General features: G+C 40.4%; 1 long non-coding RNA gene across 1 annotated transcript; it reads left to right on the forward strand.

Moving 5' to 3' along the window:
• Positions 1-9243: 9243 nt before the first annotated feature.
• LOC122240568 lies at positions 9244-22819 on the forward strand. The gene is made up of 3 exons (XR_006220348.1): positions 9244-9410; positions 18790-18867; positions 22635-22819. It is a non-coding gene; the product is annotated as an uncharacterized LOC122240568 (long non-coding RNA).
• Positions 22820-23659: the final 840 nt, after the last annotated feature.

Here is a 23659-nt window from a genome sequence, read left to right on the forward strand (position 1 = left end):
TGAGAAAGTATAAGACTGAGACCTTGGGCATCAAGGTAACCATAATTTTGTGAGCTACACAAGGCATAAATATAAGGAACCTTAAGTAATAGAACGTAGCTAAACAAAAAAATATTGAAACACACACAGGATTGCATTAACTTAATGAATCAGCCAGAGAGTAATAGTCATAAGAATGCAGAGGAAAGGTTAATGGCTTCAGTCTGGAAATGATCAGTAACACTAAAGAATCTTCTAGCATTCTTCCAACTCTGACTGCTAGCTTCTAGAAGAGTACCGAGAATGCAAGAGCATTCCAATGGGTAACGGTGAGAGGTAACCCAGCTTTTATTATTCTTTATGTTTTCGAAGAACTTCAGACAAACTGGATACGTCAGTTCCATAATTGAGTCCAGGTCTATGTATACTAGAAGAGTCTGATGTGTGATGGAAACATCCATTCCATTCAGGTCCAGGCAGCAGGTGACAGGGGCAGTACATTCTGTTCCCTGACTGCTGGCCAGCAACATAACTCATTACAGAATTCAGAAGTCTTGTGGCTTTATCTACAAAGTTGTGTCTGTGTTGGAGGTGTTCACAGTTCTTATAAACTCATTTTCATTTGTGTGCTAGGTAAATTGATTCCGGGAGCTGTTTGGCAGTATCTGTTATAGAAATACTAAGCTATTTTACCACTGGAGAAATGTCACCACAGCGAAGTCTTTGATGAGACCCAGAGCTTTTGCTTTATTACTTAATTTTTTTTAATTAAATGGCCATAAATTTTTAGTGCTACCATTATTACAGGGTTGTCTTTGTCCCTTTACAGATATATGAATAATTCTGGCTCTGACTTGGGGGAAAGATCTCATTATCTTTATCCCTGTGTTAAAGTTGAGATTTGAATCGGTGATAGACCATGGGAAATTTTTATTGCTTTCCTTTCTCAAGATCCAGCCCAAATGTCAATCCACCTATGAAATGCCCTGGTTTTTGACTCCATTAGTACTTTGCATATTCACCTATTAAATCATACGTACTTCATTGTAATCATTTTATGGGAGTAAATGTCCAACTTCCCCGTTAGACCACGAACACCTTGAGATATAGGATGGTCCTGATCCCCACTGCACCTCCGTGCCTAGCACCATGCCTAAGAAACAAGAAGCACTCAGTTAATGTTAAATGAATACTCTTGAATGTGTTACTTCTGATCACTTGGTTAAATTGAACACACAGGTATTTAGCACCTCATATCTTGATTACACAAATGGTTGCAGTTAGCACAGAAATGGGAGAAGCAGGGCTGGGAGTAGGCTAGATGAGATGGGCCAGTGGTGGGAGATAGTGTGGTTGGATTGAAACTCATTCCATGAAGTCACCCTAGAGTCAGGAAGAACCAGGGTGATGGTTTCTGGGCAGTGCGTCCACACCTGACTGTATAGTGCCTTTTTTAATATTCAGGTTTTCCAAATTTCCCATAGGGACCATCTTTCATTTTTGTGATTGAACAAGGACCAGAAAATTGCCTACTTTCACATGAAATAACATTTTCAAGGACAAGACTTATAATGTGGTGATCACTCTAAAGTCCTACCTGCCTCTATCTTATCTTATCTGTTGTCTTAAACTTTTGTAGGTGCATAACCAAAATATGAATGCAAATTTTCAAGGTGACTATTTTATTATTATTATTATTATTATTATTATTATTATTATTATTAATTTTAGAGAGAGAAAGTAAGTTGGGGAGGGAAGCAGAGGGAGAGAGAGAGAATCCCAGGCAGGACCAGGGCTTGAGCTGAAATCATGAGTTAGATGCTCAGCTGACTGAGCCACCCAGGTGCCACTCAAGGTGACTATTCTAAACAGGTGACATTCATTCATTACATGTTTCAATTAGGAAAATTGTTACAATGTTTTATAATCATACCGTTTTGGAAAAAAATTATTCGTTGAAGAAATTAAGATTTCAGAACAATTCTAGAAAAATTTCTTCCCTTAGGGCTTCATGGCATCCCTACAGTTGTCTGATGGGATAACTGTGTCTGTGTCAAAGAACGTGCACATGCATTTTTCATCAGTATGAAACTATTAACCTTGTGTTATAAGAAAGTAGGATGGGGAGGGAATTACTTAATTTGCTTGTTACCTGGGAAGACCACCATTAGAGTTCTTTGCCAAAATCAGGAGTGACCACCTTATCTGAACTAAGTATGATTTTAAGATGGACATTTCAGCTATAGGACACAGAGAATCAAAGTGGTCCTCCACACTTGTCTTTGTGCTTTACCCAAGGCAACGTTATGCAACACACAAATGTTATATAGACTGCTTCATGGGCCACAGCCAAAGGTGTCTTCATGCCAAAAGACTGAGTCATAGAACTTTTGAGCTGCAATGGCTTGCTTGTCTTGGGGAGCAAACCCACTGGGGGTTGTTTGCATCCTTTAGCCAGAAGGTGGGGGTACAACCAGGCAATTACCAAACCAGAGGCCTGTTTTATTACTTCCTTGGGACAGAAAGATTGGGTTATGGGTAATAGTCAATCGTAATTACATTATTTCCAACGGGCCAAACCCATAACCCATAGCAACACAAACAGCCCTAGACAGAGGATTTTCTGCAGCAATTTTATAAGGATTACATGTTTCACTGGTTGCAATGCACATATAACTGTATTCTAGGAAAGATGCACCTCGGTATAAGTGGGGGGCAAGCATCACAATTTGCTAATTGTATTTGTTTCTACTGAGAAAGAGAAACATATCAATTGAAGGATATTGGAGAAATTCAAGCCCCTGGAAGGGAATTTTCCTGAGGGTCTTGGAGCTCCCAGAACATCCCCATAGAGACATATTTTAAAGTCATGTAAGTAGCAATTTACATTGGGTAGCCATTTTTAGTTCCTGCATTCTGAGCCTTCCTCAGAATTCTGTGATTTCCACACTGTCCCCATCAACCTGTATGCATGAAGTTAGCTATTCTCATGAATACAGTATCATTTCCTTCAGGAAATGAAAATCCACTAACCCACTGACTTTTGCATTATGCTTTGCAACTTTAAGATTTTCCCTTCTCTAAAATTCCCTTACCTCTCTTTTTCAATGTAATTCCCTTAACAGATACAAATGCAAACTCATTCATAATAATCTAAATCTTATCAAATAGGTAATGTAAACTTTCAACACTATATCCCAGGGTTCCATAAAACAAAGAAAGGGTGGGAAAAGTCAGTGCACCGTGGATTGAGGAGAAGGAAAGTCGCCTGGAAGAAGTCTTGAGATGAGCCAATTATAAAGAATTTGGATAAGTGGTTAAGATCTGTGGTCAAGAACCAAATTATTGTACAAACGTTTTTTTTATGACAGGTTGAGTCACTATGCCAGAAGCCAGCTACCTCATTATGCATTGGATCCAAATATCCAATGCACTTTGAAAAGGCAAACATCTACGGGTCTCTGAAAAAGAGCAATGCATATAAATAATACTGATTCTCTGGGAGAAGTGAGGGAGACGATGCTCTGGTAAGATCTGCAATCTGAAACGTACACATGCACAACCACCAACAGATATTCCTGTCATACATTAAGCTGGTAAATATTAAATCACTGTATACTTGCCTCAGTGTGACTTTAGGATGTTATTAGCTGCTGACTCATTCTGTTGCTTAGACACCACAGACTGATTCTAATGTGTAGTTTTGGCTTTAGCCATTTTGAGCATATTAATTTTAAGAGTAGTGCTTACCCGTCCAAGAGTTGTTGACTACCACCTGATGTTTTCATAGAAAATTCTCTTACTGCAACTTCCCCGTTGCTGACCAAGGTCAGATTCTAAACACGATTCCGCTTTTCTACGCATCCTCTCAAGTCCCCAGGAACACAGGATTCCAGTAACTGGGCTCTCACAGGGCAATTTAATTCTGTCTTCTATTTAGAATGCTCTTTCTCTCTTGGCAGTGGAGTCTGGTGCATTTAAATAAATTCCTGCAAAGGTGGAACAAAAACTATCATTTTATAATGACTGGCTGTGTTTTAATTCTTTTACTACTAAGAATGATAAAAGTATTTAGATACGATTGCCGTTTTTCAAAGATTTTTAAACTTGTTGAACTATTCACGTGATACAAGCGCAGTTTCAGCAGAGCTAAGTCAGCACTAACAGACTAAAGAGAGAAAGTGATCAGTATGGCTAAGAAAAACCCTGTCTCCAAAACTTTCCAAAACGTTCCACCTGCCACTGCTCGTCTATTCAAAGCTTACCAATTATTGATAGGCCATTTCTAATCTTGTATGATCCTCACAAATCTTTTCTTTAAATTTTTATTTCAAGTGTATTCCATCGTGAACCAGGCTGCCTTTGTGTGTGTGTGTGCGTGTGTGTGCATGTGTGTGTGTGTGTGGCAATTTTTGAAGAATTCAGTTACTAGGTGGCTTTCCAAAGGACATTTGCCGAAAAGTTGGGTAACCTCTGAGTTGCATTGTAAATCAAGCCAAGGACTCCTAGCTTGAAGACATTTAGAAGTGAAGTGAACTTCCTTCATGAGGCACAGATGTACACAGTAAAACAGGAAAGTTCTGTGTACATGAGGTCACAGTAATTTCAGGGATTTACATTTTCTAGCACAGATACTTTTTTTCTTTTTTTGGTTGGGGGAAAAAAATGTGGCTAGAAAGATTCTCTAATGGGAGAGTAAAGATTATTTTCTCCCCTACTAGACTTTTCTTCATGCTATCTGAGAGAGGGAAGTTGAAAAGGGAATTATCAAAGAACAGAACTGTAAATCTCAGATCACCTACCACAAGCATCTATAGATGAGGAAACCCACAGAAATTTTTATATAAACCTACATGACAGCTTCGGGAAGGATCAATGAGCCACCGGGACCCTAAAGGAAGTCTATGGCAACTTTTAGCATCTGATGCTGCTAAATCTGAACCTGAGTTGAAGGTAAACTGAAAAGTTTCTATCTCAAAGATAATTAATGGATCAGAAGGGTCCTGGTATCTTTCAAGTCAGGATTAATAAGGAAGGAAAAATCATGGAATGGAAAGGAGGATGACAACATATATGAAAGGTGGAAGATATCTCATTATACTCTAGAATTGTTTATTTCCCAAATTTGCTCTAAACTCAAATGTCAAATAAGTTTTATAAAGACAAGTCCTTAGCAGCTATAATATTTATTACAGAAAAATATATTGTTACCCACGCAATTAAGAACTAGAGAGAAGTGGTAAAGAGAAAAAGCTTAAGGATAGTCTCAGACTGGAATTTTAAAATCTTTTTTTTTTTCCTTTAAATTAGGAAATACTGGGCGCCTGGGTGCCTCGGTTGGTTAAGGCTCAGACTCTTGGTTTCAGTCCAGGTCATGATCTCGCAGTTCATGAGTTCCAGCCGTGTAGGGCTCTGTGCTGACAGCACAGAGCTTGTTTGGGATTCTCTCCCTCGCTCTCTGCCCCTCCCCCGCTCTCTCTCTCTCTCTCTTTCAAAATAAATAAACCTTAAAACAATAAAAATAAAAAAGAAATACTATGTCCTCTGGTGGCAACATATCCCAAATGCAGGAAACATGAGGGAAATAAATCCCCCTCGGGGAGCTTGATTTACAAAATTAAGGCATCCAATGATCACCCATAGCTCTTGGTGTGAAATTGTTATGGGCTATATTACACATGGTCTTGAACTGTCACATGTGTACAAATCTTATCTCCTGACAAGTTCAAGTTTTATGAGTATTAGGGCTACATCCCCTACCTCTTATAAAGCTCTGTTTATACTTAACACAATCCTGATTGACCTGATAGCTGCTTAATTACAAATTAAACGGAATTAAACTCAATTCTCTGTTCTCGACAAATAATAGCAGACTTGGAAAGCTATAATTTCAACCTAGGGAAAAAAAACCCCGCGGATTTGCTCTCTCTACCACTCCCCACCCACCCCGCACCCCACTTTCAGTGCCATGGTGGCACCTTTAATTTGAGAATTCATTGATTGAGAAAATCCTATGCATATATTCAGACATCCCTTGCTGAGACACAAATGCTACCACACACCCCTCCTCTCCCTGCCCACGGTCCAATGCGAAACGCACACGCTGGGAACTGGAATACTGGAATTCCAGTATTCTGGAATATATACTGGAATACTTTTAGGAGCCTATTTTAAAGATACATCAACAGAAGATAATAAATTAAGATTTCCAAGGTACCTTTGAACTATGTTGGGGAACTATTGGGAAACTCGTAGAAGCAGGCAAACAGCATGTGTGATGAGGGGGGAAATCATTACAGGAAGAGAAAACTGTAGGAGCAATAGAAGGCATCAGCCTGAGCTCCGCCAACCGCTGACAAGTCTCCAGAACCACCAGGACTGACTTGCCTGCTGTGAGCCCTGCTCGCGTTCTTTGTTGTCGTTTCCCGCGTCTCCCCAGGCACCCCTTCGTTATTTCTGTCTCCTCAAGATTGTTTTTCTTGTTCACAATGAAAATAGCTCTTTTTTCCCCCTCTATTTAAATATTGCATACTTATTATACAAAACTCACACCTTATACGCAAGCATTTGGAGCAAAAATAAAAGTTGTCGGAATTGCTATCGCCCCAATATAAATCAATAGCATCGTAGTCCTGTGTGTGTTGACCACGAGGAGTCACTTTGCTGTGAGGTACCTATTCATAACCTTCGACCATTTTTACTGTCTTTCTCTTACCAGGCTTGTAGACTCTATTTGTACAATATTGATATTAACCACTTTTGTTAACCGCCTTGCAAATAGTTTTAGGAGTCTTGCCCTATCGCAGTTTTTGTATTTGTGGTAATTATATGGGTTCATATATTTTGTGCGTTTGGTATTTTTGCTGTGTAAAAAGTTTTTATATTCAGAGACTCTAACGCATCTTTTGTAGCGTTTCTGGGAGGCTTTCTGGAACACTGTGGAGCTGGAGTCACCCGAGCGTGGTTATATTTGCCCTAAGAACCGGGAGAAGTCAAAGTTTGTCAAGTTTCCCGGATGCATTGATGTCTGTGGTTCCTGAACGGTGATGTAAGCCTGTGTCTACAATGGCAGGGATGTCTCAAAACCTGGGCTATTTCTCTCCTGGAGAGACCCCCACCTCCACCAAAATGTGTCACTGGCATTGGCACCCCTCAGAGCACTCCAGGGACAGGGAAAATAAAGACGGGCCCCATCTGCATTTGGGCTGCGAGTTCGTCTCACTTCTGCTCTTTCTGTGTTTCTGTTTACCCAGGTCGGAACCCTCTACCTATTTGCACTCTCCACTATGACATTCCTAGGGTATCTCTAGATGTGCCAGAGCAAACTCTTGATGGCCACATCCCCCTAAACTTACCCCACTCCCTAGTCTTCTTTATCTCAGTCGATAGCAATTTTATTTCGGGCTGTTCTTCTGATCGAAAGCCTTGAACCCGTCCTTGACTCCTTTATCAAACCTTGTGAGCCCTCCCATCAAACAGACCCAAATCTTAACTATTCTCACCTCACTACTGCTACCTGGCTGGTAGAACTGGCTACAAGTCTTAAAGAACTGTACTCCTTTGCTTTTCACCATCACGAAATGCCACCTTCATACACACACCCCCAATACCTGTATTTTGTTTGAAATATTCACAGAGACGACCTTCCAAAATTATATTTTTGGACAGCTATTAAATAGTATTATGGAAAACATTAACAGAGGATGAAACTCACACCCAATGTGGCAATATATTTTCACTTTCAATCCCTATTTTTTTTGAGAAAGAGAGAGGGAGAGTGATTGGGGGAAAGGTCAGAGGGAGAGAGAGAGAGAGAGAGAGAGAGAGAGAGAGAGAGAGAATCTTAAGCAGGCTCCATGTCAAGCACAAAGTCCATCACAGGACTTGATCTCACAACAGCGAGATCATGACCTGAGCAGAAATCAAGAGTCCAGTCCTTAACTGACTGAGACACCCATGCACCCCTCAATCGCTTTTAATTTGGGGTGTGTCCATGTAGAAAATGCGTGAAAAAAATAGTTATCCATTTCAAACAAACTTTTCCCTAGACATAAGCATATACCACTTGAAGAGAATTTATAGTTTATGTTTAGATTTGTACATCATCTGTGGATCCTTAGACTTATTTTAAGATATTTAAAATGGAGTATTTCGATGACATTTCTTTTCTTCTAAATAGGTGGTATATATGTCAAAATATACATTTCTCTTTATATGGGATATAATTGACGTGAACACACATGATTTTATTCTAACGTATTTTAGAAATATATTATTTTATCATTTTAGTTATATCTACTAGCTTTATCAGTGGCCATAAACAAGACAGCAATTTGTAATAATTGGATCTTAGGAAGTATCTTTTAGACGTACTGTTTAAGGAGTTATTATTTCTCTGTGTAACATTTTTATACACCGTATTTTTGGTTAACCTGTTAAAACTCTTTTCCTTTTTTTATTTCTCTATGTCATGGTGGTGCAGTATGCCAAATAAAAGACATATTTGACTGACAACTAAGAGATTCCCGGATGTAAAAAAATGGAGAGCCGGAAGCTCACTACAATGTTATCATCAAGGTCTAGAGAGGAGGGGCTGGTCCAGCAGACACCCTGAAAGCAGTGCATCAGCTGAGGGGCTTCTGAGAACTTTGAACTTCAGCAAGCGGTCATATGAAAGGGGCCCCGTGATTCACGATTGCCCAGAGAAATATCTTACAATAATGTACCCCGGTATCCAAGCACAGTATATTCATTATTTTATAAAGCAAAAAAACACTGTTCTAAACACTCTGAATCTAATATAATCATTCTTGCATTGATTTGAATGGTAAATGACAGTATCTAAAAATCATAAAATTAAAATAGCAGCCCTTTCTTATATGTGCATTTCTATCTAAATGAAACCTACCATACCTCAGCGTCTATGTTCAGTGCAATATTTTCACTCAGGCTCAGTCTACAGTCAATACTTCATGTTCTGACACTAAGATTCTGAAAGCATTCATTTTTTTTTTCCAATTTCAATCCTATTTTATACACTTAGAAATATATTTTCTAGAAGTAAAGAGGAAGAATGTCAGGGATTTTTTTTTTATTTGTGCATTTCACTGACTCTTTGATTTTTCATAAGTAAGCCTCAGATGAGTTTCTTTTCCTTTTGAAAACCTCACACTTCTATGAGTCTCCACTGCGAACAGTAAACAGGGGTAGAATGTACCAGGTAACCTAGCAACCATCCAAATTCCATCCACATTCCTGGCCTGTGCTGTGGTTCTACAGGCAAGACCCATGCAACCCAGGAATAGACAAGAAAGAGAGCCGAAATCTTTGTGACAATGCTGGAGAATGGGCGGTGAGCAAAGCATTATGCAACAACACCGTTATGTAACAACACCTTGCCTTTTACAAGCTCCCTGGAGTTTTTTATTCTGGTAAGAGGACCAAGATTTTGGTTCAATTAAAGAGGAAGAGAGTTGCCATTTACTGACAGGAGAGCAAGGTTAAGGAGTAGAGGGCATTAAAAGTGCAGGTTTTGACATATTAAGTTCAAAACACATTACCAGGTGTTTCCTCTGAGAGCAGGACTGGAGAAGGCAGGCGATTACCAGGTGAGATGATAAGGAAAGAGGTAACATGAACTTGAAGGCACGCCAGCATTTAGAGACCTAATAAGGCTGAACTGGCTAAGGAGACTGAATAAGGCTGGTGATAAGTAAGGGGCATACATGCCCAAAGCTACTTCAATTAGTGTAAAAAGGAGAGTGGTTAACCGTGCCAAATTCTGCTCCTAGGTAGGCAGGATGACCACAAAATAATGACTGGCCCAGGCAGCGTGGGAACCCCTGGGGACATTGACAAGAGTTACTTCAGAGCAGTGGTAGGGACAAGCCTGATGTGAGTGTGTTCAAGGGAGACCGGAAGTGGCCTCTGGGCCCATGAGTTGTGGGGCTGGTAATTAGCATAATAGAGCATCTCAATATTGCATGCCTTTAACAAAAATTTTTTTAAACATGTATTTGTTTTTGAGAGAGAGAGAGAGAGCATGAGTGTGGGAGGGGCAGAGAAAGAGGGGGACGCAGAATCGGAAGCAGGCTCCAGCCTCTAAGTTGTCAGCACAGAGCCCAACGTGGGGCTCGAACCCACGAACCACGAGATCATGACCTGAGCTAAAGTCAGATGCTCAACCAACTGAGCCACCCAGGAGCCCCACAGTATTGCATTGCCTTTAATTTTGTGATTTGGGTCCACACATTTAAAATTAAAATGCTAAACTATATGATCTTTTAATCTTCCATCAGAACATTTTTCTACTCTATAATCCCTCCTTCATTAAGTATACTTTTCCAAATTTTGCTTTCTTTTCTTCTTTGTTTTTTTTTTTCTTTTTCTTTTTTGGTCTCTCTTTTTCAGTTAGCCAAGTAGAAGAACACATACCATTAGTAAGTCTATCAGGAAATATGAGTTCATATTATTAACCAGAAAGTTACATGAAAACGGAAAATTTTAAACTTTTCAAATGGAACCAATCATGTAATTTCCATTAAGGACATTTTTTTCTATAATATCATAAAATACATACCCCGTTTGCATTTAACATTGTTTAACATTCTTGTTTATTTTTTCTTCGGATATGGAGGCAGATATTTTTTTAATCGAGCACATGCCTGCTTTGCTTCAATATCATATACTGAAATATTTTGTATTCACAAAGTGATTTGAGCACCTCAGGAAATCTGTTAAAAATGAATAAACAACAAACTAGCCATCCTTTCATTTGTTCCAAGACTGAAAAGTGAAACTTTTCATTGGGAGGAATAGGCATTAAATAGAGATAATCTCAGATGAAGACACTTCACAAACATTAGCTTTTTATGTCCCTCTTTCCCTGAAAAAAATCAATGGGAACCCTTCATAGAACCTTCAGATTCTTGAAAGCCGTGCCGAAATATCGATCCAGGATGAAATCTTCCTAAAGTGGGTCCCCAGTGCATCCAAGGAGAAGGAACAGGGAGGCCGGGAAGGAGGCTGTCCCCTGGCCTCTGTGTGTCCCTGCCTCTCAGCTGTCCTCCCAGCAGCAAACAGTAGCTCACACATGGGGCTAGAATCCCATCAGGCTCCAGCGACAGGAGCCCTTGAGGAAACAGAGCCCAGAACTCAGGTGAGCTTTGCCCATCAGTCTCGGAACATAGGAGTCACAGAAACCCCAACATGTGGCTGTCTGGGCGTCGCATTTGGTGCCCCATTGGGCCAATGCTCTTTAATGTGCATTCAGCTTTTGTTTACACAAGATGCAAACCATCTGTCTCTCCTTAATTGCCCAGAGCAATTTAACTGGCTACAGACTTAACACCCTTTCCTACAAAAGAGAAGCCCTAAAATTAGGACCCCATCCTCCAGAAGGGGCATTAGGAGTAAGAGGCAGCTACTGACTGTGACTAACGCATGCTTCCATCATGACTAAAGCAGGCCCCTCCCATTTCCTTTTGCTTTTCATTAGTAGACCCTTTTGGGTCTTAGGTTTACTGAAAACTTGAGCAGAAGATCCAATGAGTTGGCCCCGCACCGTCTCTGCTATTATTCTCTCTCCTTGGTGTGGTACAGTTGATGTAACGGATGAGCCAACACTGAAAAATTATTATGAACCAAGGCCCATAGTTTACATGAGGGTTCCCCCTTTTGTCAACCCCTTTTTATGGGTCTTGACAAACGCCTAGTGTCCTGTATCCGTGGTGACAGAATCATACGGAATGGGGTCACCATCCTAAACACGAATGGCCCTCCCTTTTCCTTTTGCAGCAGTCTGTCCCAGTATCCCTCGCAAAAGTTATCCAGCACGCCTCCAGTGATGTTTCATTACCCGGGAGGGGTTTCATTACCTGGGAGAGACGTTTGAACGTCTCTCGCAGATGGCCGACCGCCGGGCTGGCCCACGGTCATCAGGCATTCACTCTGTGGATCGTCAAATTGCCAGTTTCCATTTCCGACCCACCAAGCTAGAATTTCAAAATTTATGACTGGCAAGTGAGACGGTGATTATATATATATGTATATATGTATATGTATATATACATATACATATAGATATATACATATATATATACATATATATACATATACATATAGATATATACATATATATATATATGTATATATATATATATCTAGTCTTCATACCTAAGTTCAAACGGGGGCAAAAAATGCTGAAGGACAATACCCAGTGGAGACTTCCCAGCAGGCTACCTTCACAGAGACACCGAACGGAAGACAGAAAAAGAGCCAACGCCATCATTAAGGCAAGGTCAAGTCACAAACCAAATTCTGCTTTCTTGTTGCCAAGTTCTCTTGAGGGAGAGTGACTTTCCTCTTGAAGCAGGTTCAAGTTTCCTTTCTTTGAGGCTTCGGTTCCAGTCGCTGGCTACAATCGCATTCGGGACGTGAGTCTCCTGGTTGTTTAAAGGGGTGTGAGCCTAAATGTAACAGAAGGACAGACCAGCAGTTCAAAGCGTACCGAGCGTTCCCCAAATCACTCGAGCCTGAATCGCTGGGTGTGTTGAAGTCTGAGCATCACACTTCCAGGGAAACTTAGGGGGAAAAGTAGGCTGAAATGCTTGGGCTGGGAAAAATCAATATAACACCAGCTCTTAAGATCGATGCAAAATTAACGGCACGGAGGAGAGACAGTGCGGTGAAGCCGAAAAACATGACATTTGGAGTCAGGGCTAACCTCAAATCCGGCCCCTGTCCCTTAGTGGCTGTGTGTCCTTGCCTGGCTTAGTAAACCTCAGGACTTCCACATTTTTTCATCCGGAACATAAAGAAAATAATTATTTTGGTAATTAAGTTGGGTCAACTTCACGGAGGATTTAACTCCCGGTGGGTAAGGACAAATTCTGGAGCTACTCTTTCTTTTTGTACCATGTAGCCTATTGAGTAAGTTTATATTTTTTAATTGAAGTCCTTTTCTCTCTATAGAAAAGCTTCATCGTTGTATTATCTGTTTCCTAGCACGCCATGCTTTGTGTCGGCTGATTGTTCGCTGTGGCTCGATGAAAAATGTCTTCACATTTTTAATTTGCTTGAATTATTCTATTACTATGAATAGACAGCCTTTAGAGAAATAATGATTTGTCTCCCATTAGCAGAAATGAGTTTCACATCACAAACTTAAATTATCTGTTGAACTTCTTTTCAAGAATGGCCTTTTTAAAAAAAATAAAAATGATGATCATAGCACGAGTGCAGTAACTTTTTCTAAGCCAACAAGCCAGAGGATTTAGAATATAGATGATTAGCCTTTCAGAGGAAGAGAAAGCAAGTAGCAAAGTTTCTTTTTAGTCAGTTTGCCTTGCTGTAAGAAAGGAGATTAACCTTACATACCGAGGCAGCCCTGAAGGGCCGTGTGCTACGCAGCCTAGAGATTTCTCCTAGGTACAGACAGGTAAGCATGGGCATGAACTTCGTGGAGCCCTTTATTATTATTATTATTATTATTATTATATTATATATTATATGTTGTACATATTATTATATATTATTTATAATATATATTGTTATATATATTATATATTATTATATATTATTACATATATTATATATTATGTATTATATATTATATATTATATATTATTATATATTATTACATATATATTTTATTATTATTATTATTATTATTAATTTTTCAGCCCTTGTCCCCTCATGGGAATTGCTGCTGACTTTATTTCCCACATCTGCCATAGAGTTTAGAAAATGATTAGGAGACCATGAAGAACCTTCAGATCAACCCAAACTTTTCCTTCACGTCGCGGTGAAAGGTTTACATAAAATAAGCTGACAAAGACAGTGAAGGGAAAAACATTTATTATGCATTAGTCAGCGAGCTCAAAAACCATACAATTCATTTTTGACGGTTACCCTGATTTTTTTTTTTAAATGTTTTTATTTATTTTTGAGACAGAGAGAGACAGAGCATGAGCAGGGAAGGGGCAGAGAGAGAGGGAGACACAGAATCGGAAGCAGGCTCCAGGCTCTGAGACATCAGCACAGAGCCCGATGCAGGGCTCGAACTCACAGACTGTGAGATCATGACCTGAGCCGAAGTCGGACGCTTGACTGACTGAGCCACCCAGGCGCCCCAACCCTGATTTTAATCAAAGCCTATTTTAACATTATCTCAAACTCTCTGTTTTTAATTTAACTCACCTGTTATTGTTGGTCTTTAATTGGTTATTTATGAAGCCCTGTGTAGGAAAACCTCAGTCTCTCTCCTGTGTTCTCTCTTACATGCTGCTACCACACTCACAATGCTTCTGACACCCGCTGTGTGGCGATTGTCCCACGACAAGCAATTGTGTGACACCAGATTGGGGTCCTCCAATTAAACTCAGTTCTGACACTAACTACCGGCAGATAACATCAGATCCCGTAGGTGAAGGGAACGGTTCCATGAGACTGCCCCCATTTTATTTTCCATTTCATGTGGTAGGTCCCCATGTTACCCACCACTTCTGTCTGACTTGTCTATAAATGAGACATTTCCATGACCTCCACCCTCCTTGGATTTGACTATGTGAACAGCTCAGAGAACTCAGGGAAACACTTACCTTTACCAGTTTAGTAAAGGATATGACAAAGATGAACAGCCAGATTTAGAGATACATAGAGTGAGGTCTGGAAGGTTCCCAAGTGTCAGAGTGTCCGTCCTTGTCGAGCTGGGTGCACCGTCCTCCTGTGTTCACCAACCTGGGAGCTCTCTAAAGCCTGTATTATTGGGATTTATGGAGACTTCCTCACATAAACATGATCAATTATTAACTCATGTCTAGCCTTCCGCTCTCCAGAGAAGGGGGGCAGGGCTGATCATGGTTTGGTCTTTCTAGTGAGCATCCCCCATCCAGGAGCCCACCGAGAGTCGCCTCGTTAGAGCAAAAGACACTGCTACCACCCAGGAAATTCCAAGGGATTCAGGAGCTCTGTGTCAGGAACCGGGGTCACAGACCAGATAGCAGAACAAAAGATGTTCCTCATGCTCTTATGATGTAGGAGATCGCAAGCATGTCAGGAGCTCTATGCCAGGCACTGGGAGCAGAGATCAATATACCTCCTTCTTACTATCTCATAGCCCTAATAAAACATCTCTCTGCACGTAGATAGATGGCACCTGCAAAGTAGCCTGCCCCTGAAGTCTGCCCGTGGGTATAACCAGGTATGACTGGGATTTTTCTCACGGCCACTCTTGTGTTCCTAACTTTAACTGGACCCTAACTAAAGACTCTTAACAATAGATAGAAGAATCAAAGACATAGTTCAACTAGAAGAGAGATCACAGGCCACCAAACCAATGCTGCTCTCGCTTAGTTCAACTGTGAGAGCTGATCACTGTGGTCACGGAGAGGCAGAGAAAGACTAGAACCAGTTAAGACCTCCTAGTCAAGGCCAGCGAAGGTGCTTGTTTGGGTTCCTAACTCTTGCTAGAAGTCAGTCCTTGCTCCGGTGTTGGCACATGAAAAATCAACATTTTATCATTCAGCAAGTAAATAATAACTATCGAAAGTACTGCAGATGCAACAGAAAACAAAACAGAAAAGGTCTCTGTTTTCGGGGTGCTTTACATTCTAATGTAACCTGGAGGAAAACATCAACACATAAATATAAAATGTTCTTCCAGCAATGGAAAGCTCTAAGAAGACAGATAAAGAAGGGAATGGATAAAGAGTGATGGAATGTGCTATTTTCGGCAAGGTGACAGAGAAGCCTCTTTGAGCAGGAGATCTTAGCAAGAAGCCGGAATGAAGTGAAGAAGTGAGCCATATGCGTATCCGAAGGAAGAGCGTTCCAGGCTGAAGGAACAGCAAAGACCCATACGGTGTGGCGGCCACATGTGCGGGGTATCCTACGACCACCCGAGAGGCCAGTGTAGCTCAGTTAAAGTGAACAGGAGGAAGAGTGAGCAAGAAGAAGGTATTATGATCTGTGGTAAAGAGTTCAGATTTTACTCTGATTAACATGGGAAGCCTTGGGGTGCCTGGAGGGCTCGGTCGGTTGAACATCTGACTCTTGGTTTTGACTCAGGTCATGATCCCAGCGTCGTGGGGTTGAGCCCTGCACTGGGCTCTGTGCTGAGCGTGGAACCTACTTGGCTTTCTCTCTCTCCCTTTCTCTCTGCTCCCCACCCCAAATAAATAAAAAAGCTAAAAAAAAAAAAAAAAAAAAAAGATGGGAAGCCTTGCAGGAGTTCAAACAGGCAGTGTCTTGCTCTAATTATGAGTTTAGTAAGGTGATTTTGCCCTCATGTGGAGAATGGGCCATAGGGGAGCCAGAGGAAAGCTCCAGAGCCATGTGGAGGCTTTTGCAACATAGTCAGTACTAGATGCTAACGGCTGGGACACAGGGATAGCAATGAGAGTGGTTAGAAAGGAAACTGGACCAGAAGGTTCGGACAAGAGTCAAAGATGACTCCAATTTGGGGATCAGAACAATTAGAAAAATGGAGTTGCCCTTACTAAAATGGGGAATGTGGAGAGGAAACAGATTTGTGTGTTGGGGAACCAAGATTTCAGTCTGGGACTTGTCACACTGGGTTATTTTATTAGACAGCTGAATGGAATGTCAAGCAGTCCCTTTGATACACCAGCTAGACGTGTAAGGGAGTGCATTTATTTTATTTTATTTTTTTTAATCTTTCTTTATTTTTGAGAGACAGACAGCATGTGAGCAGGGAAGGAGCAGAGAGAGAGACACACAGAATGTGAAGCAGGCTCCAGGCTCCGAGCTGTCAGCACAGAGCCTGACACAGGGCTCGAACTCACGAACTGTGAGATCATGACCTGAGCCGAAGTGGGACGCTCAACCCACTGAGCCACCCAGGCGCCCTGGGAATGCATTTAAATATTTACATTTTGGACACATTCCACACAGTTCAAAGTCATGTGTCTATATGTGGTTATCCAGGAAGTGAGTAGTGATAGGAAAAACATCGGCCTTTCAGACAGAAGATAAGACTTCTTTTTTATCTGTCTCCCAATGCAAAGACCTAAAAAAAAAAAAAAAAAAAAAAAAAAAAAAAAAAAGCATTCCCAGAGAGATGACTACTATCTTAGAAATCCAGTAGTCGTCAGGAAGATGCATGTCTCTGTAAACGGCAGTGACCGTAGACCAGAAATGGTACTGTGATAATTTAATAACCAAAGTCTGTCTTGTCTTCTAACTCTACAGTACAGCGGAAATTGCTCTAGATGGGGTGGTTGGAATCTAGTCACCTCCTTTCCAGAGTCTCAGTTTCCTTAGTTCCAAAATCTAATGGCTGGATAGGCTCTAAGTTTCCTTCATGTTTCACAAGTTGACTCTCATATTTTGCATATTTATTTATTGCATTCTACAATGACAGATGGCTAGAGTATTTTTATTGTAATCGATTTTCTCCCTCTCCACACACACACACACACACACACACACACACACACATCCATATATCCCTGCAGAGAGAAAAACACAGTTTTTAGATCTAAATTTTTGTCCAAACCAAATGCCTTTCAGAATCCACATGCCATTTATTACTCTTATATTCACACTGAAAACAGTTTTCTCCTTTTTTCGCCTTCTGATTTTCCGGACATCAATGCAATCAGGAGTAATCCAATTGATCAATAGACTTGTGCTCATTGAACTGTGGCAGTGAATCCAGGATTCCAGAAATTCCACTGTCAGTTAATTGTGTGCGGTTTTTCTTCAAGATTTAACAAGTGCTTTTCTTCTATAAGTTCTGACTTGTACAATATAAACTGTGACATCTTTCATTTCATCAAACACTGTAAACACAGAATTAGATACCATGCCCAAAGGCAATGCTAAACTATGCAGGATTCGCATTGAGCCATCAGGACGAGTTGGAGCATCACATTATAATTCTCTAGCCTAGCTCTTCCCCAAGCATTAATACCAAGGTTTCCTGAGGTCATAGGGAGATGATTTAGAGGAATTTAGAGTTAGTCAAGTAAATTAAATCATAATGTCAAAAAATTGAAAACACCTGCACCCACAATGTATCAATTCTTTTTAAACTCCTAGCTTTTACAAAGCATATTTAAGAAGAAATGCATAAAACCTTGTTTAAAAACATTTCCTAAACCAGTTGGAACGTTTATATAAAAATTAGAGGTTTTTTTTTATACTTAGCCCCTAACTTAGGCTATTTGATATGCCCTCACACACGTATCTTCACGGTTATGCAATACACTTAATTCAAAGAGAAACCCTAAAAGGAATCACAAACCCAATAGACAATAGGAAATAAATGGGGGGAGGGGAAGATAGCACTTCCACACAATGGAATTTTTAAAAGTCATTAAATATCACTCTTTGAAGATTGTTTAATGATATAGGGAAATGCTGCTGACAATATTAAGTGAAAAGAAAAATGTGTAAGAATAGTATGATTTTAAAATTTTACAAAGAAGTATGTATTTCAAATCAGTAACGGTTTTAAAAGGCTGAAAGAAAATGTTTCTCCAAGTGACAGAATTTATCATTTATTCATTAAAAAATTTAAAAAAAATGGGGGGGGCGTGCCTGGGTGGCTCAGTCAGCTGAGCGTCCGACTTCGGCTCAGGTCATGATCTCACAGCTTGTGAGTTCGAGCCCCGCATCGGGCTCTGTGCTGACAGCTCAGAGCCTGGAGCCTGCTTCTGCTTCTGCTTCTGTGTCTCCCTCTCTCTCTGCCCCTAAACCACTCGCATTCTGTCTCTGTCTCTCTCAAAAATAAATAAACATAAAAAATAAATAATTTATCATTTATTTTTTATTTATTTATTACAGTAATCATGTATTTATGTTGAGAAAAATGTTAATCTTGGATGGATCAGAAATGCAAAATCATTCAACTATCAGAATAACGTAAGTAATTCTACAGAGGTTGGATCTCATTTGCCTTTCCAATATTGCTGTAGTTTTATGATCAGCCTTGTACCCGATAATCAACAGCTCTTCACTTATAGGTAAATACGCCTTATGATTGTTTCCACAGAACTCTGACTTGGATAGGGTCAACCATCCTTTTATATAGGCTTCAATATGTTTTAACACTGTGAAAGAAAAAATTATTATTCAATGACACTTGGGCTTTTTTTTTTAATGTTTATTTATTTTGAGAGAGGGCGTGCAAGCAGGGGAGTGGCAGAGAGAGAGGGAGATAAAGAATCCAAAGCAGGCTCCACACTGTGGAGAACCCCCGGGTTGTGAGGCTCAAACTCACAAACCGGGAGATCATGACCTGAGCCGAAGTCGGATGCTCAACCAACTGAGTCACCGAGGAGCCCCTCACTGACACCTGATAAAGATGATAAGAAAGATTTTATTCAAGGGGGACATCACAATGGTTATAGGGACCCCTAAAATAGCACCTTGCAGTGAGGACAAGATTGGACTCCACTTCGAATACAACAGGGGCAACTGGGATAAGGGAGGAGCCAAGGAACCCGGGAGGGGTCAGTGGATGGAAACTTATGAAGGGAAGATATCAGGGGTAGGGTGGATTCTGGCTAAACCCATGTAATAGGATTTGTGCTGAAGGCTGGCCAGAGTGAGTAGACATCACCCGGCAGACAATGGAAGATGAAGAACCCCTGTTAAATATCCAGAGTTATCAGATATGGAGCACGAAGGGTTCTAGCTGAACCAACTTAGCAGGGTTCTTGCTAAAATTGGACAATGCAACGAGGAACACAGAAGTCCAAAAGTCGAAGCTGGGTTGAGAAATTCAAGGGAGTCTAAATAGAGTTTGGTCAAGGAGAGAATCTTTGGCAACGCAAATCAGAATAGTCCATAGAATGTAAGTGGTGTGATCTCAACTAATTTGGATCGAATGATTTTCAAATTCAGGATACACAGATAAGACACCTGGGTTGAATTAATCCAGGTGGGAAGCCTGCTCTTCAGAAGCCTCAGACACTAAGGAGGGGATGTGTAGATAACAATTCCCCATAATGCATATTTCACATTAATTCATAAAATAAAATATGTAGCAGGTGTCAATGTGATATATTCATACATAAGTATAAATATTGTTATACAGTTGTTAATTTAAGTGGAGATTAACCTTAAGATGCATTACGTCTGATTTTGCCTTTATTCTAAGAGACTGGGAATAATTTCTGTGCCTCGTTAGGCTCAAGGGAAATCAGATCTATACATTAAGATGTAAACAATCCAAACACAGTAAGAGGAGGTAGGGGAGAGATTACAGAGTCCAATTTACTGAAAAGGGAAACGTTTTTAGAAGCCAAAATTTATAAGCCTCCAAATTTCTCTTTCTTGCTGAATTTTGTAAGCTTTTGACCCTAAAGGAGCATCACATTTAATCTCTTCACGTATTTATTTGATTATAGTCTTAACGTATCTGTTTTATGACGGTGGTCTTCTTCTTACATTTTAGTTCTCCCGAAAGCAAGAGCTGTCTCTGTTTAATTTGAATCCGTGGTACTTGAAGTGATATCACTTGATTGCAATTATAAAGATGATGACTATGGTGGTCCTGCTGCTGCTTTTCAGAAAAGGCTCAGGAAAATCCATCCCACGACCGTCAAAGACAGTTTTGCTGAGGCAACATATTATTAACTCATAGTAACTGTAGGCACTATTCCGAAAGGCCCCAAATCATTGTAAAAGTGCGGACAAAAAAGGAGAGGTACTAACGTATTCACTCCGGGTGGCTTTTAGGCAACACATTAATTCTTGAACATGAATATAAATAAATAATAAATAAAACGGAATGCATCCCAATCGATCATAGGACTTCTCTGGCAACACAAAAGTCAACCAAATAAATCAGAATAATAAGATTTTGACAAAACAAGACATTTATCTATTCCCAGAGAAACGTATTGGTCACACAACTTATAAATTGCCAATAGAGTTTCTCCATCCATCACCAAGATTCCATCTAACGACAGGGAAATAATTACCACACCTCTAGCATGCCACGCCATTTTTTGATATGTCAGGAAGTGAAACAGTACATAAATGCAGCCCTCACTGTGTGGACAACACCTGTTGGGGGGGGATAGATTTTGTTGTTGTTGTTGTTGTTGTTTTCACTAACAGCATCTAAATTCTCTCCGGAATAAGTGGGGAATGTTTGTCATCATTCTACGGCTTCAGGAAAGGCTGAGCTGCTTTCCATGGAAGACAGAATATTTAATTTGGGCCTTTCTACAGGCTGTCCCAACCCTTTCCCGACTAACATCCCCCCCCCCAAAATGTGCTAATATTTTAAAATCACTCAGATTCATATTTAAGGTAATTCAGATTCAGTTCCAACCCACTGGGTCTCTGTAGCTTAAAAATAGAAATTTTCTCTAACCTGAAACCTGTAGGCATCTATTAGCATAGAATTTGAATATTTGAATAAATGAATGGGGATCCCGTTTCCAAATTTTACATGCTATTTTTCACATATAAATCTCTCATATATGCGTATGAGAAGGAAAACCTGTCCAGCACTGCAAGAGTGATAGTCCATTCTGATTGCAAAGGCGACAAGGAACCTTGTTGGTAATCAGGCAGAGGGGACACCATAAAGCCAGCTGTGTAATCAAAAGGAAATGCTGTTCCTCCCAAGGCCATATGCAGCAAGTGTAAAATGCCATAACAACTTTCTTCTTAAGGGAACCCTGCTTTGTCACCAAAGACGCTCACAGCCCTACATCACTGTAACTCATCTATTACGGGGGGTATCTAATTGCTAAACGTTCCTTGCCACATGACCACATGTAATTCTTAGTTAATCTTCACTAACTTGCTGAGAAACAGCCAAGGATTTAGAACTGATTCCCACTGGCTTCCACTGGACCCTCCTCAGAACCTTTCAGTGAGAACACAAAGTCTGTAAAAGACACTTCCCCTTGTGCATTCTGGGCGCTTCTGAAGGCACCCCCTGCCGCTCATTGCGGATCAATATATCAGATCTTGTCAGACTACAGGTTTGTCCGCAGTGATCTGTAACTCATTAGATTTTTCACGAAGTGGAGGTTTTACTGGGAGTTGGCTGAGCCCCTCAATGCACCAACACTCTAATAATGAACACATTTGAGACACCTTGACTCACATCTTGTCCAGTCTTCTCTGTCCACAACTGCAGGAGTTTTTCACTGAACCGAGGGTCTGATGACCTCTTCGGCCCTTCCGTGCCAGGTTTCTTATCAGTCTCCCAGGATTTGGGGATTAGATTTCTGACTTTGTCAGACTACAGGTTTGTTACTGGTGGTCTAGAAAAAAAAAAGATGATAGATAGGTAGATAGATATAGAATTGCTTCTTCAGTTCAAAAGCAAATTCTTTTTTGAGATTAAGGTACATTAAAGGCACAGATTTAGATATTTAGCTTCCCCTTTTAATTATTCAATTGTTTTTACTAACTTTTATGTAAGAATGGACATATTTATAGACAGAAGAAATGAAGGATTCAAGTGGGGGGAGGGGCGAAGCCCTCTTGGAAAATTCATTTTCAGAGAACAGTTTAGGTCTGGTTTGGTTTTGGCTCTAAGAATTCTTGATCCCCTTCATCAACATAATTTTATTGCCCTTTTATGATTATATGAGCGATACATCTTGGTTCCTTTATTCACTCTATAACTTCCTTTTTTTTTTTTTTTTTTTTACAATCAGGCAAGAAGAGAGGACACTCAGGCTGATTAGCAGAGTTTTTTTCTTTGTTCCTTTTTTCCCCTCTCAAATCACAATGACCTAAGATCAGAGCCTTCTGATCATTTATGCTGCTACCTTAGGATCCAGTTTCATTCTACAACTGGCTGAAGCATGAAATGAACTAAAATAAACCGAATTGAATGGAACTGAACTGAACTGGAATAATGCGATTTCCAGTACACTCGACGCCTTAAGGACCGAGAAGCTACCTCACACACCGTCCTCCCAGAGGTCCCAGCGCCAATGACCAACCCAGTCAAGACTCAGTGCGTGACTGTTGGGTTCTACTGCCAGCAATCTGTTCCTCTCTTGTGTAATCTACCCTGGTTTTACCAGGGCTGAAAGCACCCTGAATTGCATTAGAGAGAACTGTAAGCTAATTGCCAAAGCACATAACGTCATCCAACTATATCTTTATTTCAGTCAGACCCGAGGAAACAAAATTTAGACAACAAGCCAGAAAGGAAATGGAAGGACTTGAATACTGAACACCAATTTCCCCTGGATGCACCTGCTTTCTCCTTCCTCATCCCGTTCGTCATGTCTTCTATTCCCATCCCCATAATTTTTCTAGTATTTGTTGGATGTTTACTCCATGCCCGGCAGCGTGCTAAGCACTTTCCGTGCATGGTCACATTTGACCCTCACGGTGGCGCGCTAGCAAGAGGAGTAAAGAGACTGGCTTAAGGCCACCCCACCATCAATTTTGAGCCACGTTCTGCTCAAGCCTAATCTCCAAATCTCTGAACCCACATCATTATTTACTGCACTGGTGAAATAATGAAGTGGAGGCAATACTGTTGGTATACACACTAGCTGCAGATTTACACGTAACTAAGTAGGAACTCTCCAGAAACCTAGCACAGCAGTTAGCACTATTTCTGTCTCCTCCTTCATCCTGGTAGCCTTGTATATATCATGCCTCCTAGGAGGCATGATATGTACAAATAGTCTTGTAGTCTAATACATGTATTTATTAAGTTTTT

The sequence above is a fragment of the Panthera tigris genome, chromosome B4 (assembly GCF_018350195.1).
Source record: "Panthera tigris isolate Pti1 chromosome B4, P.tigris_Pti1_mat1.1, whole genome shotgun sequence".
NCBI lineage: Eukaryota > Metazoa > Chordata > Mammalia > Carnivora > Felidae > Panthera > Panthera tigris.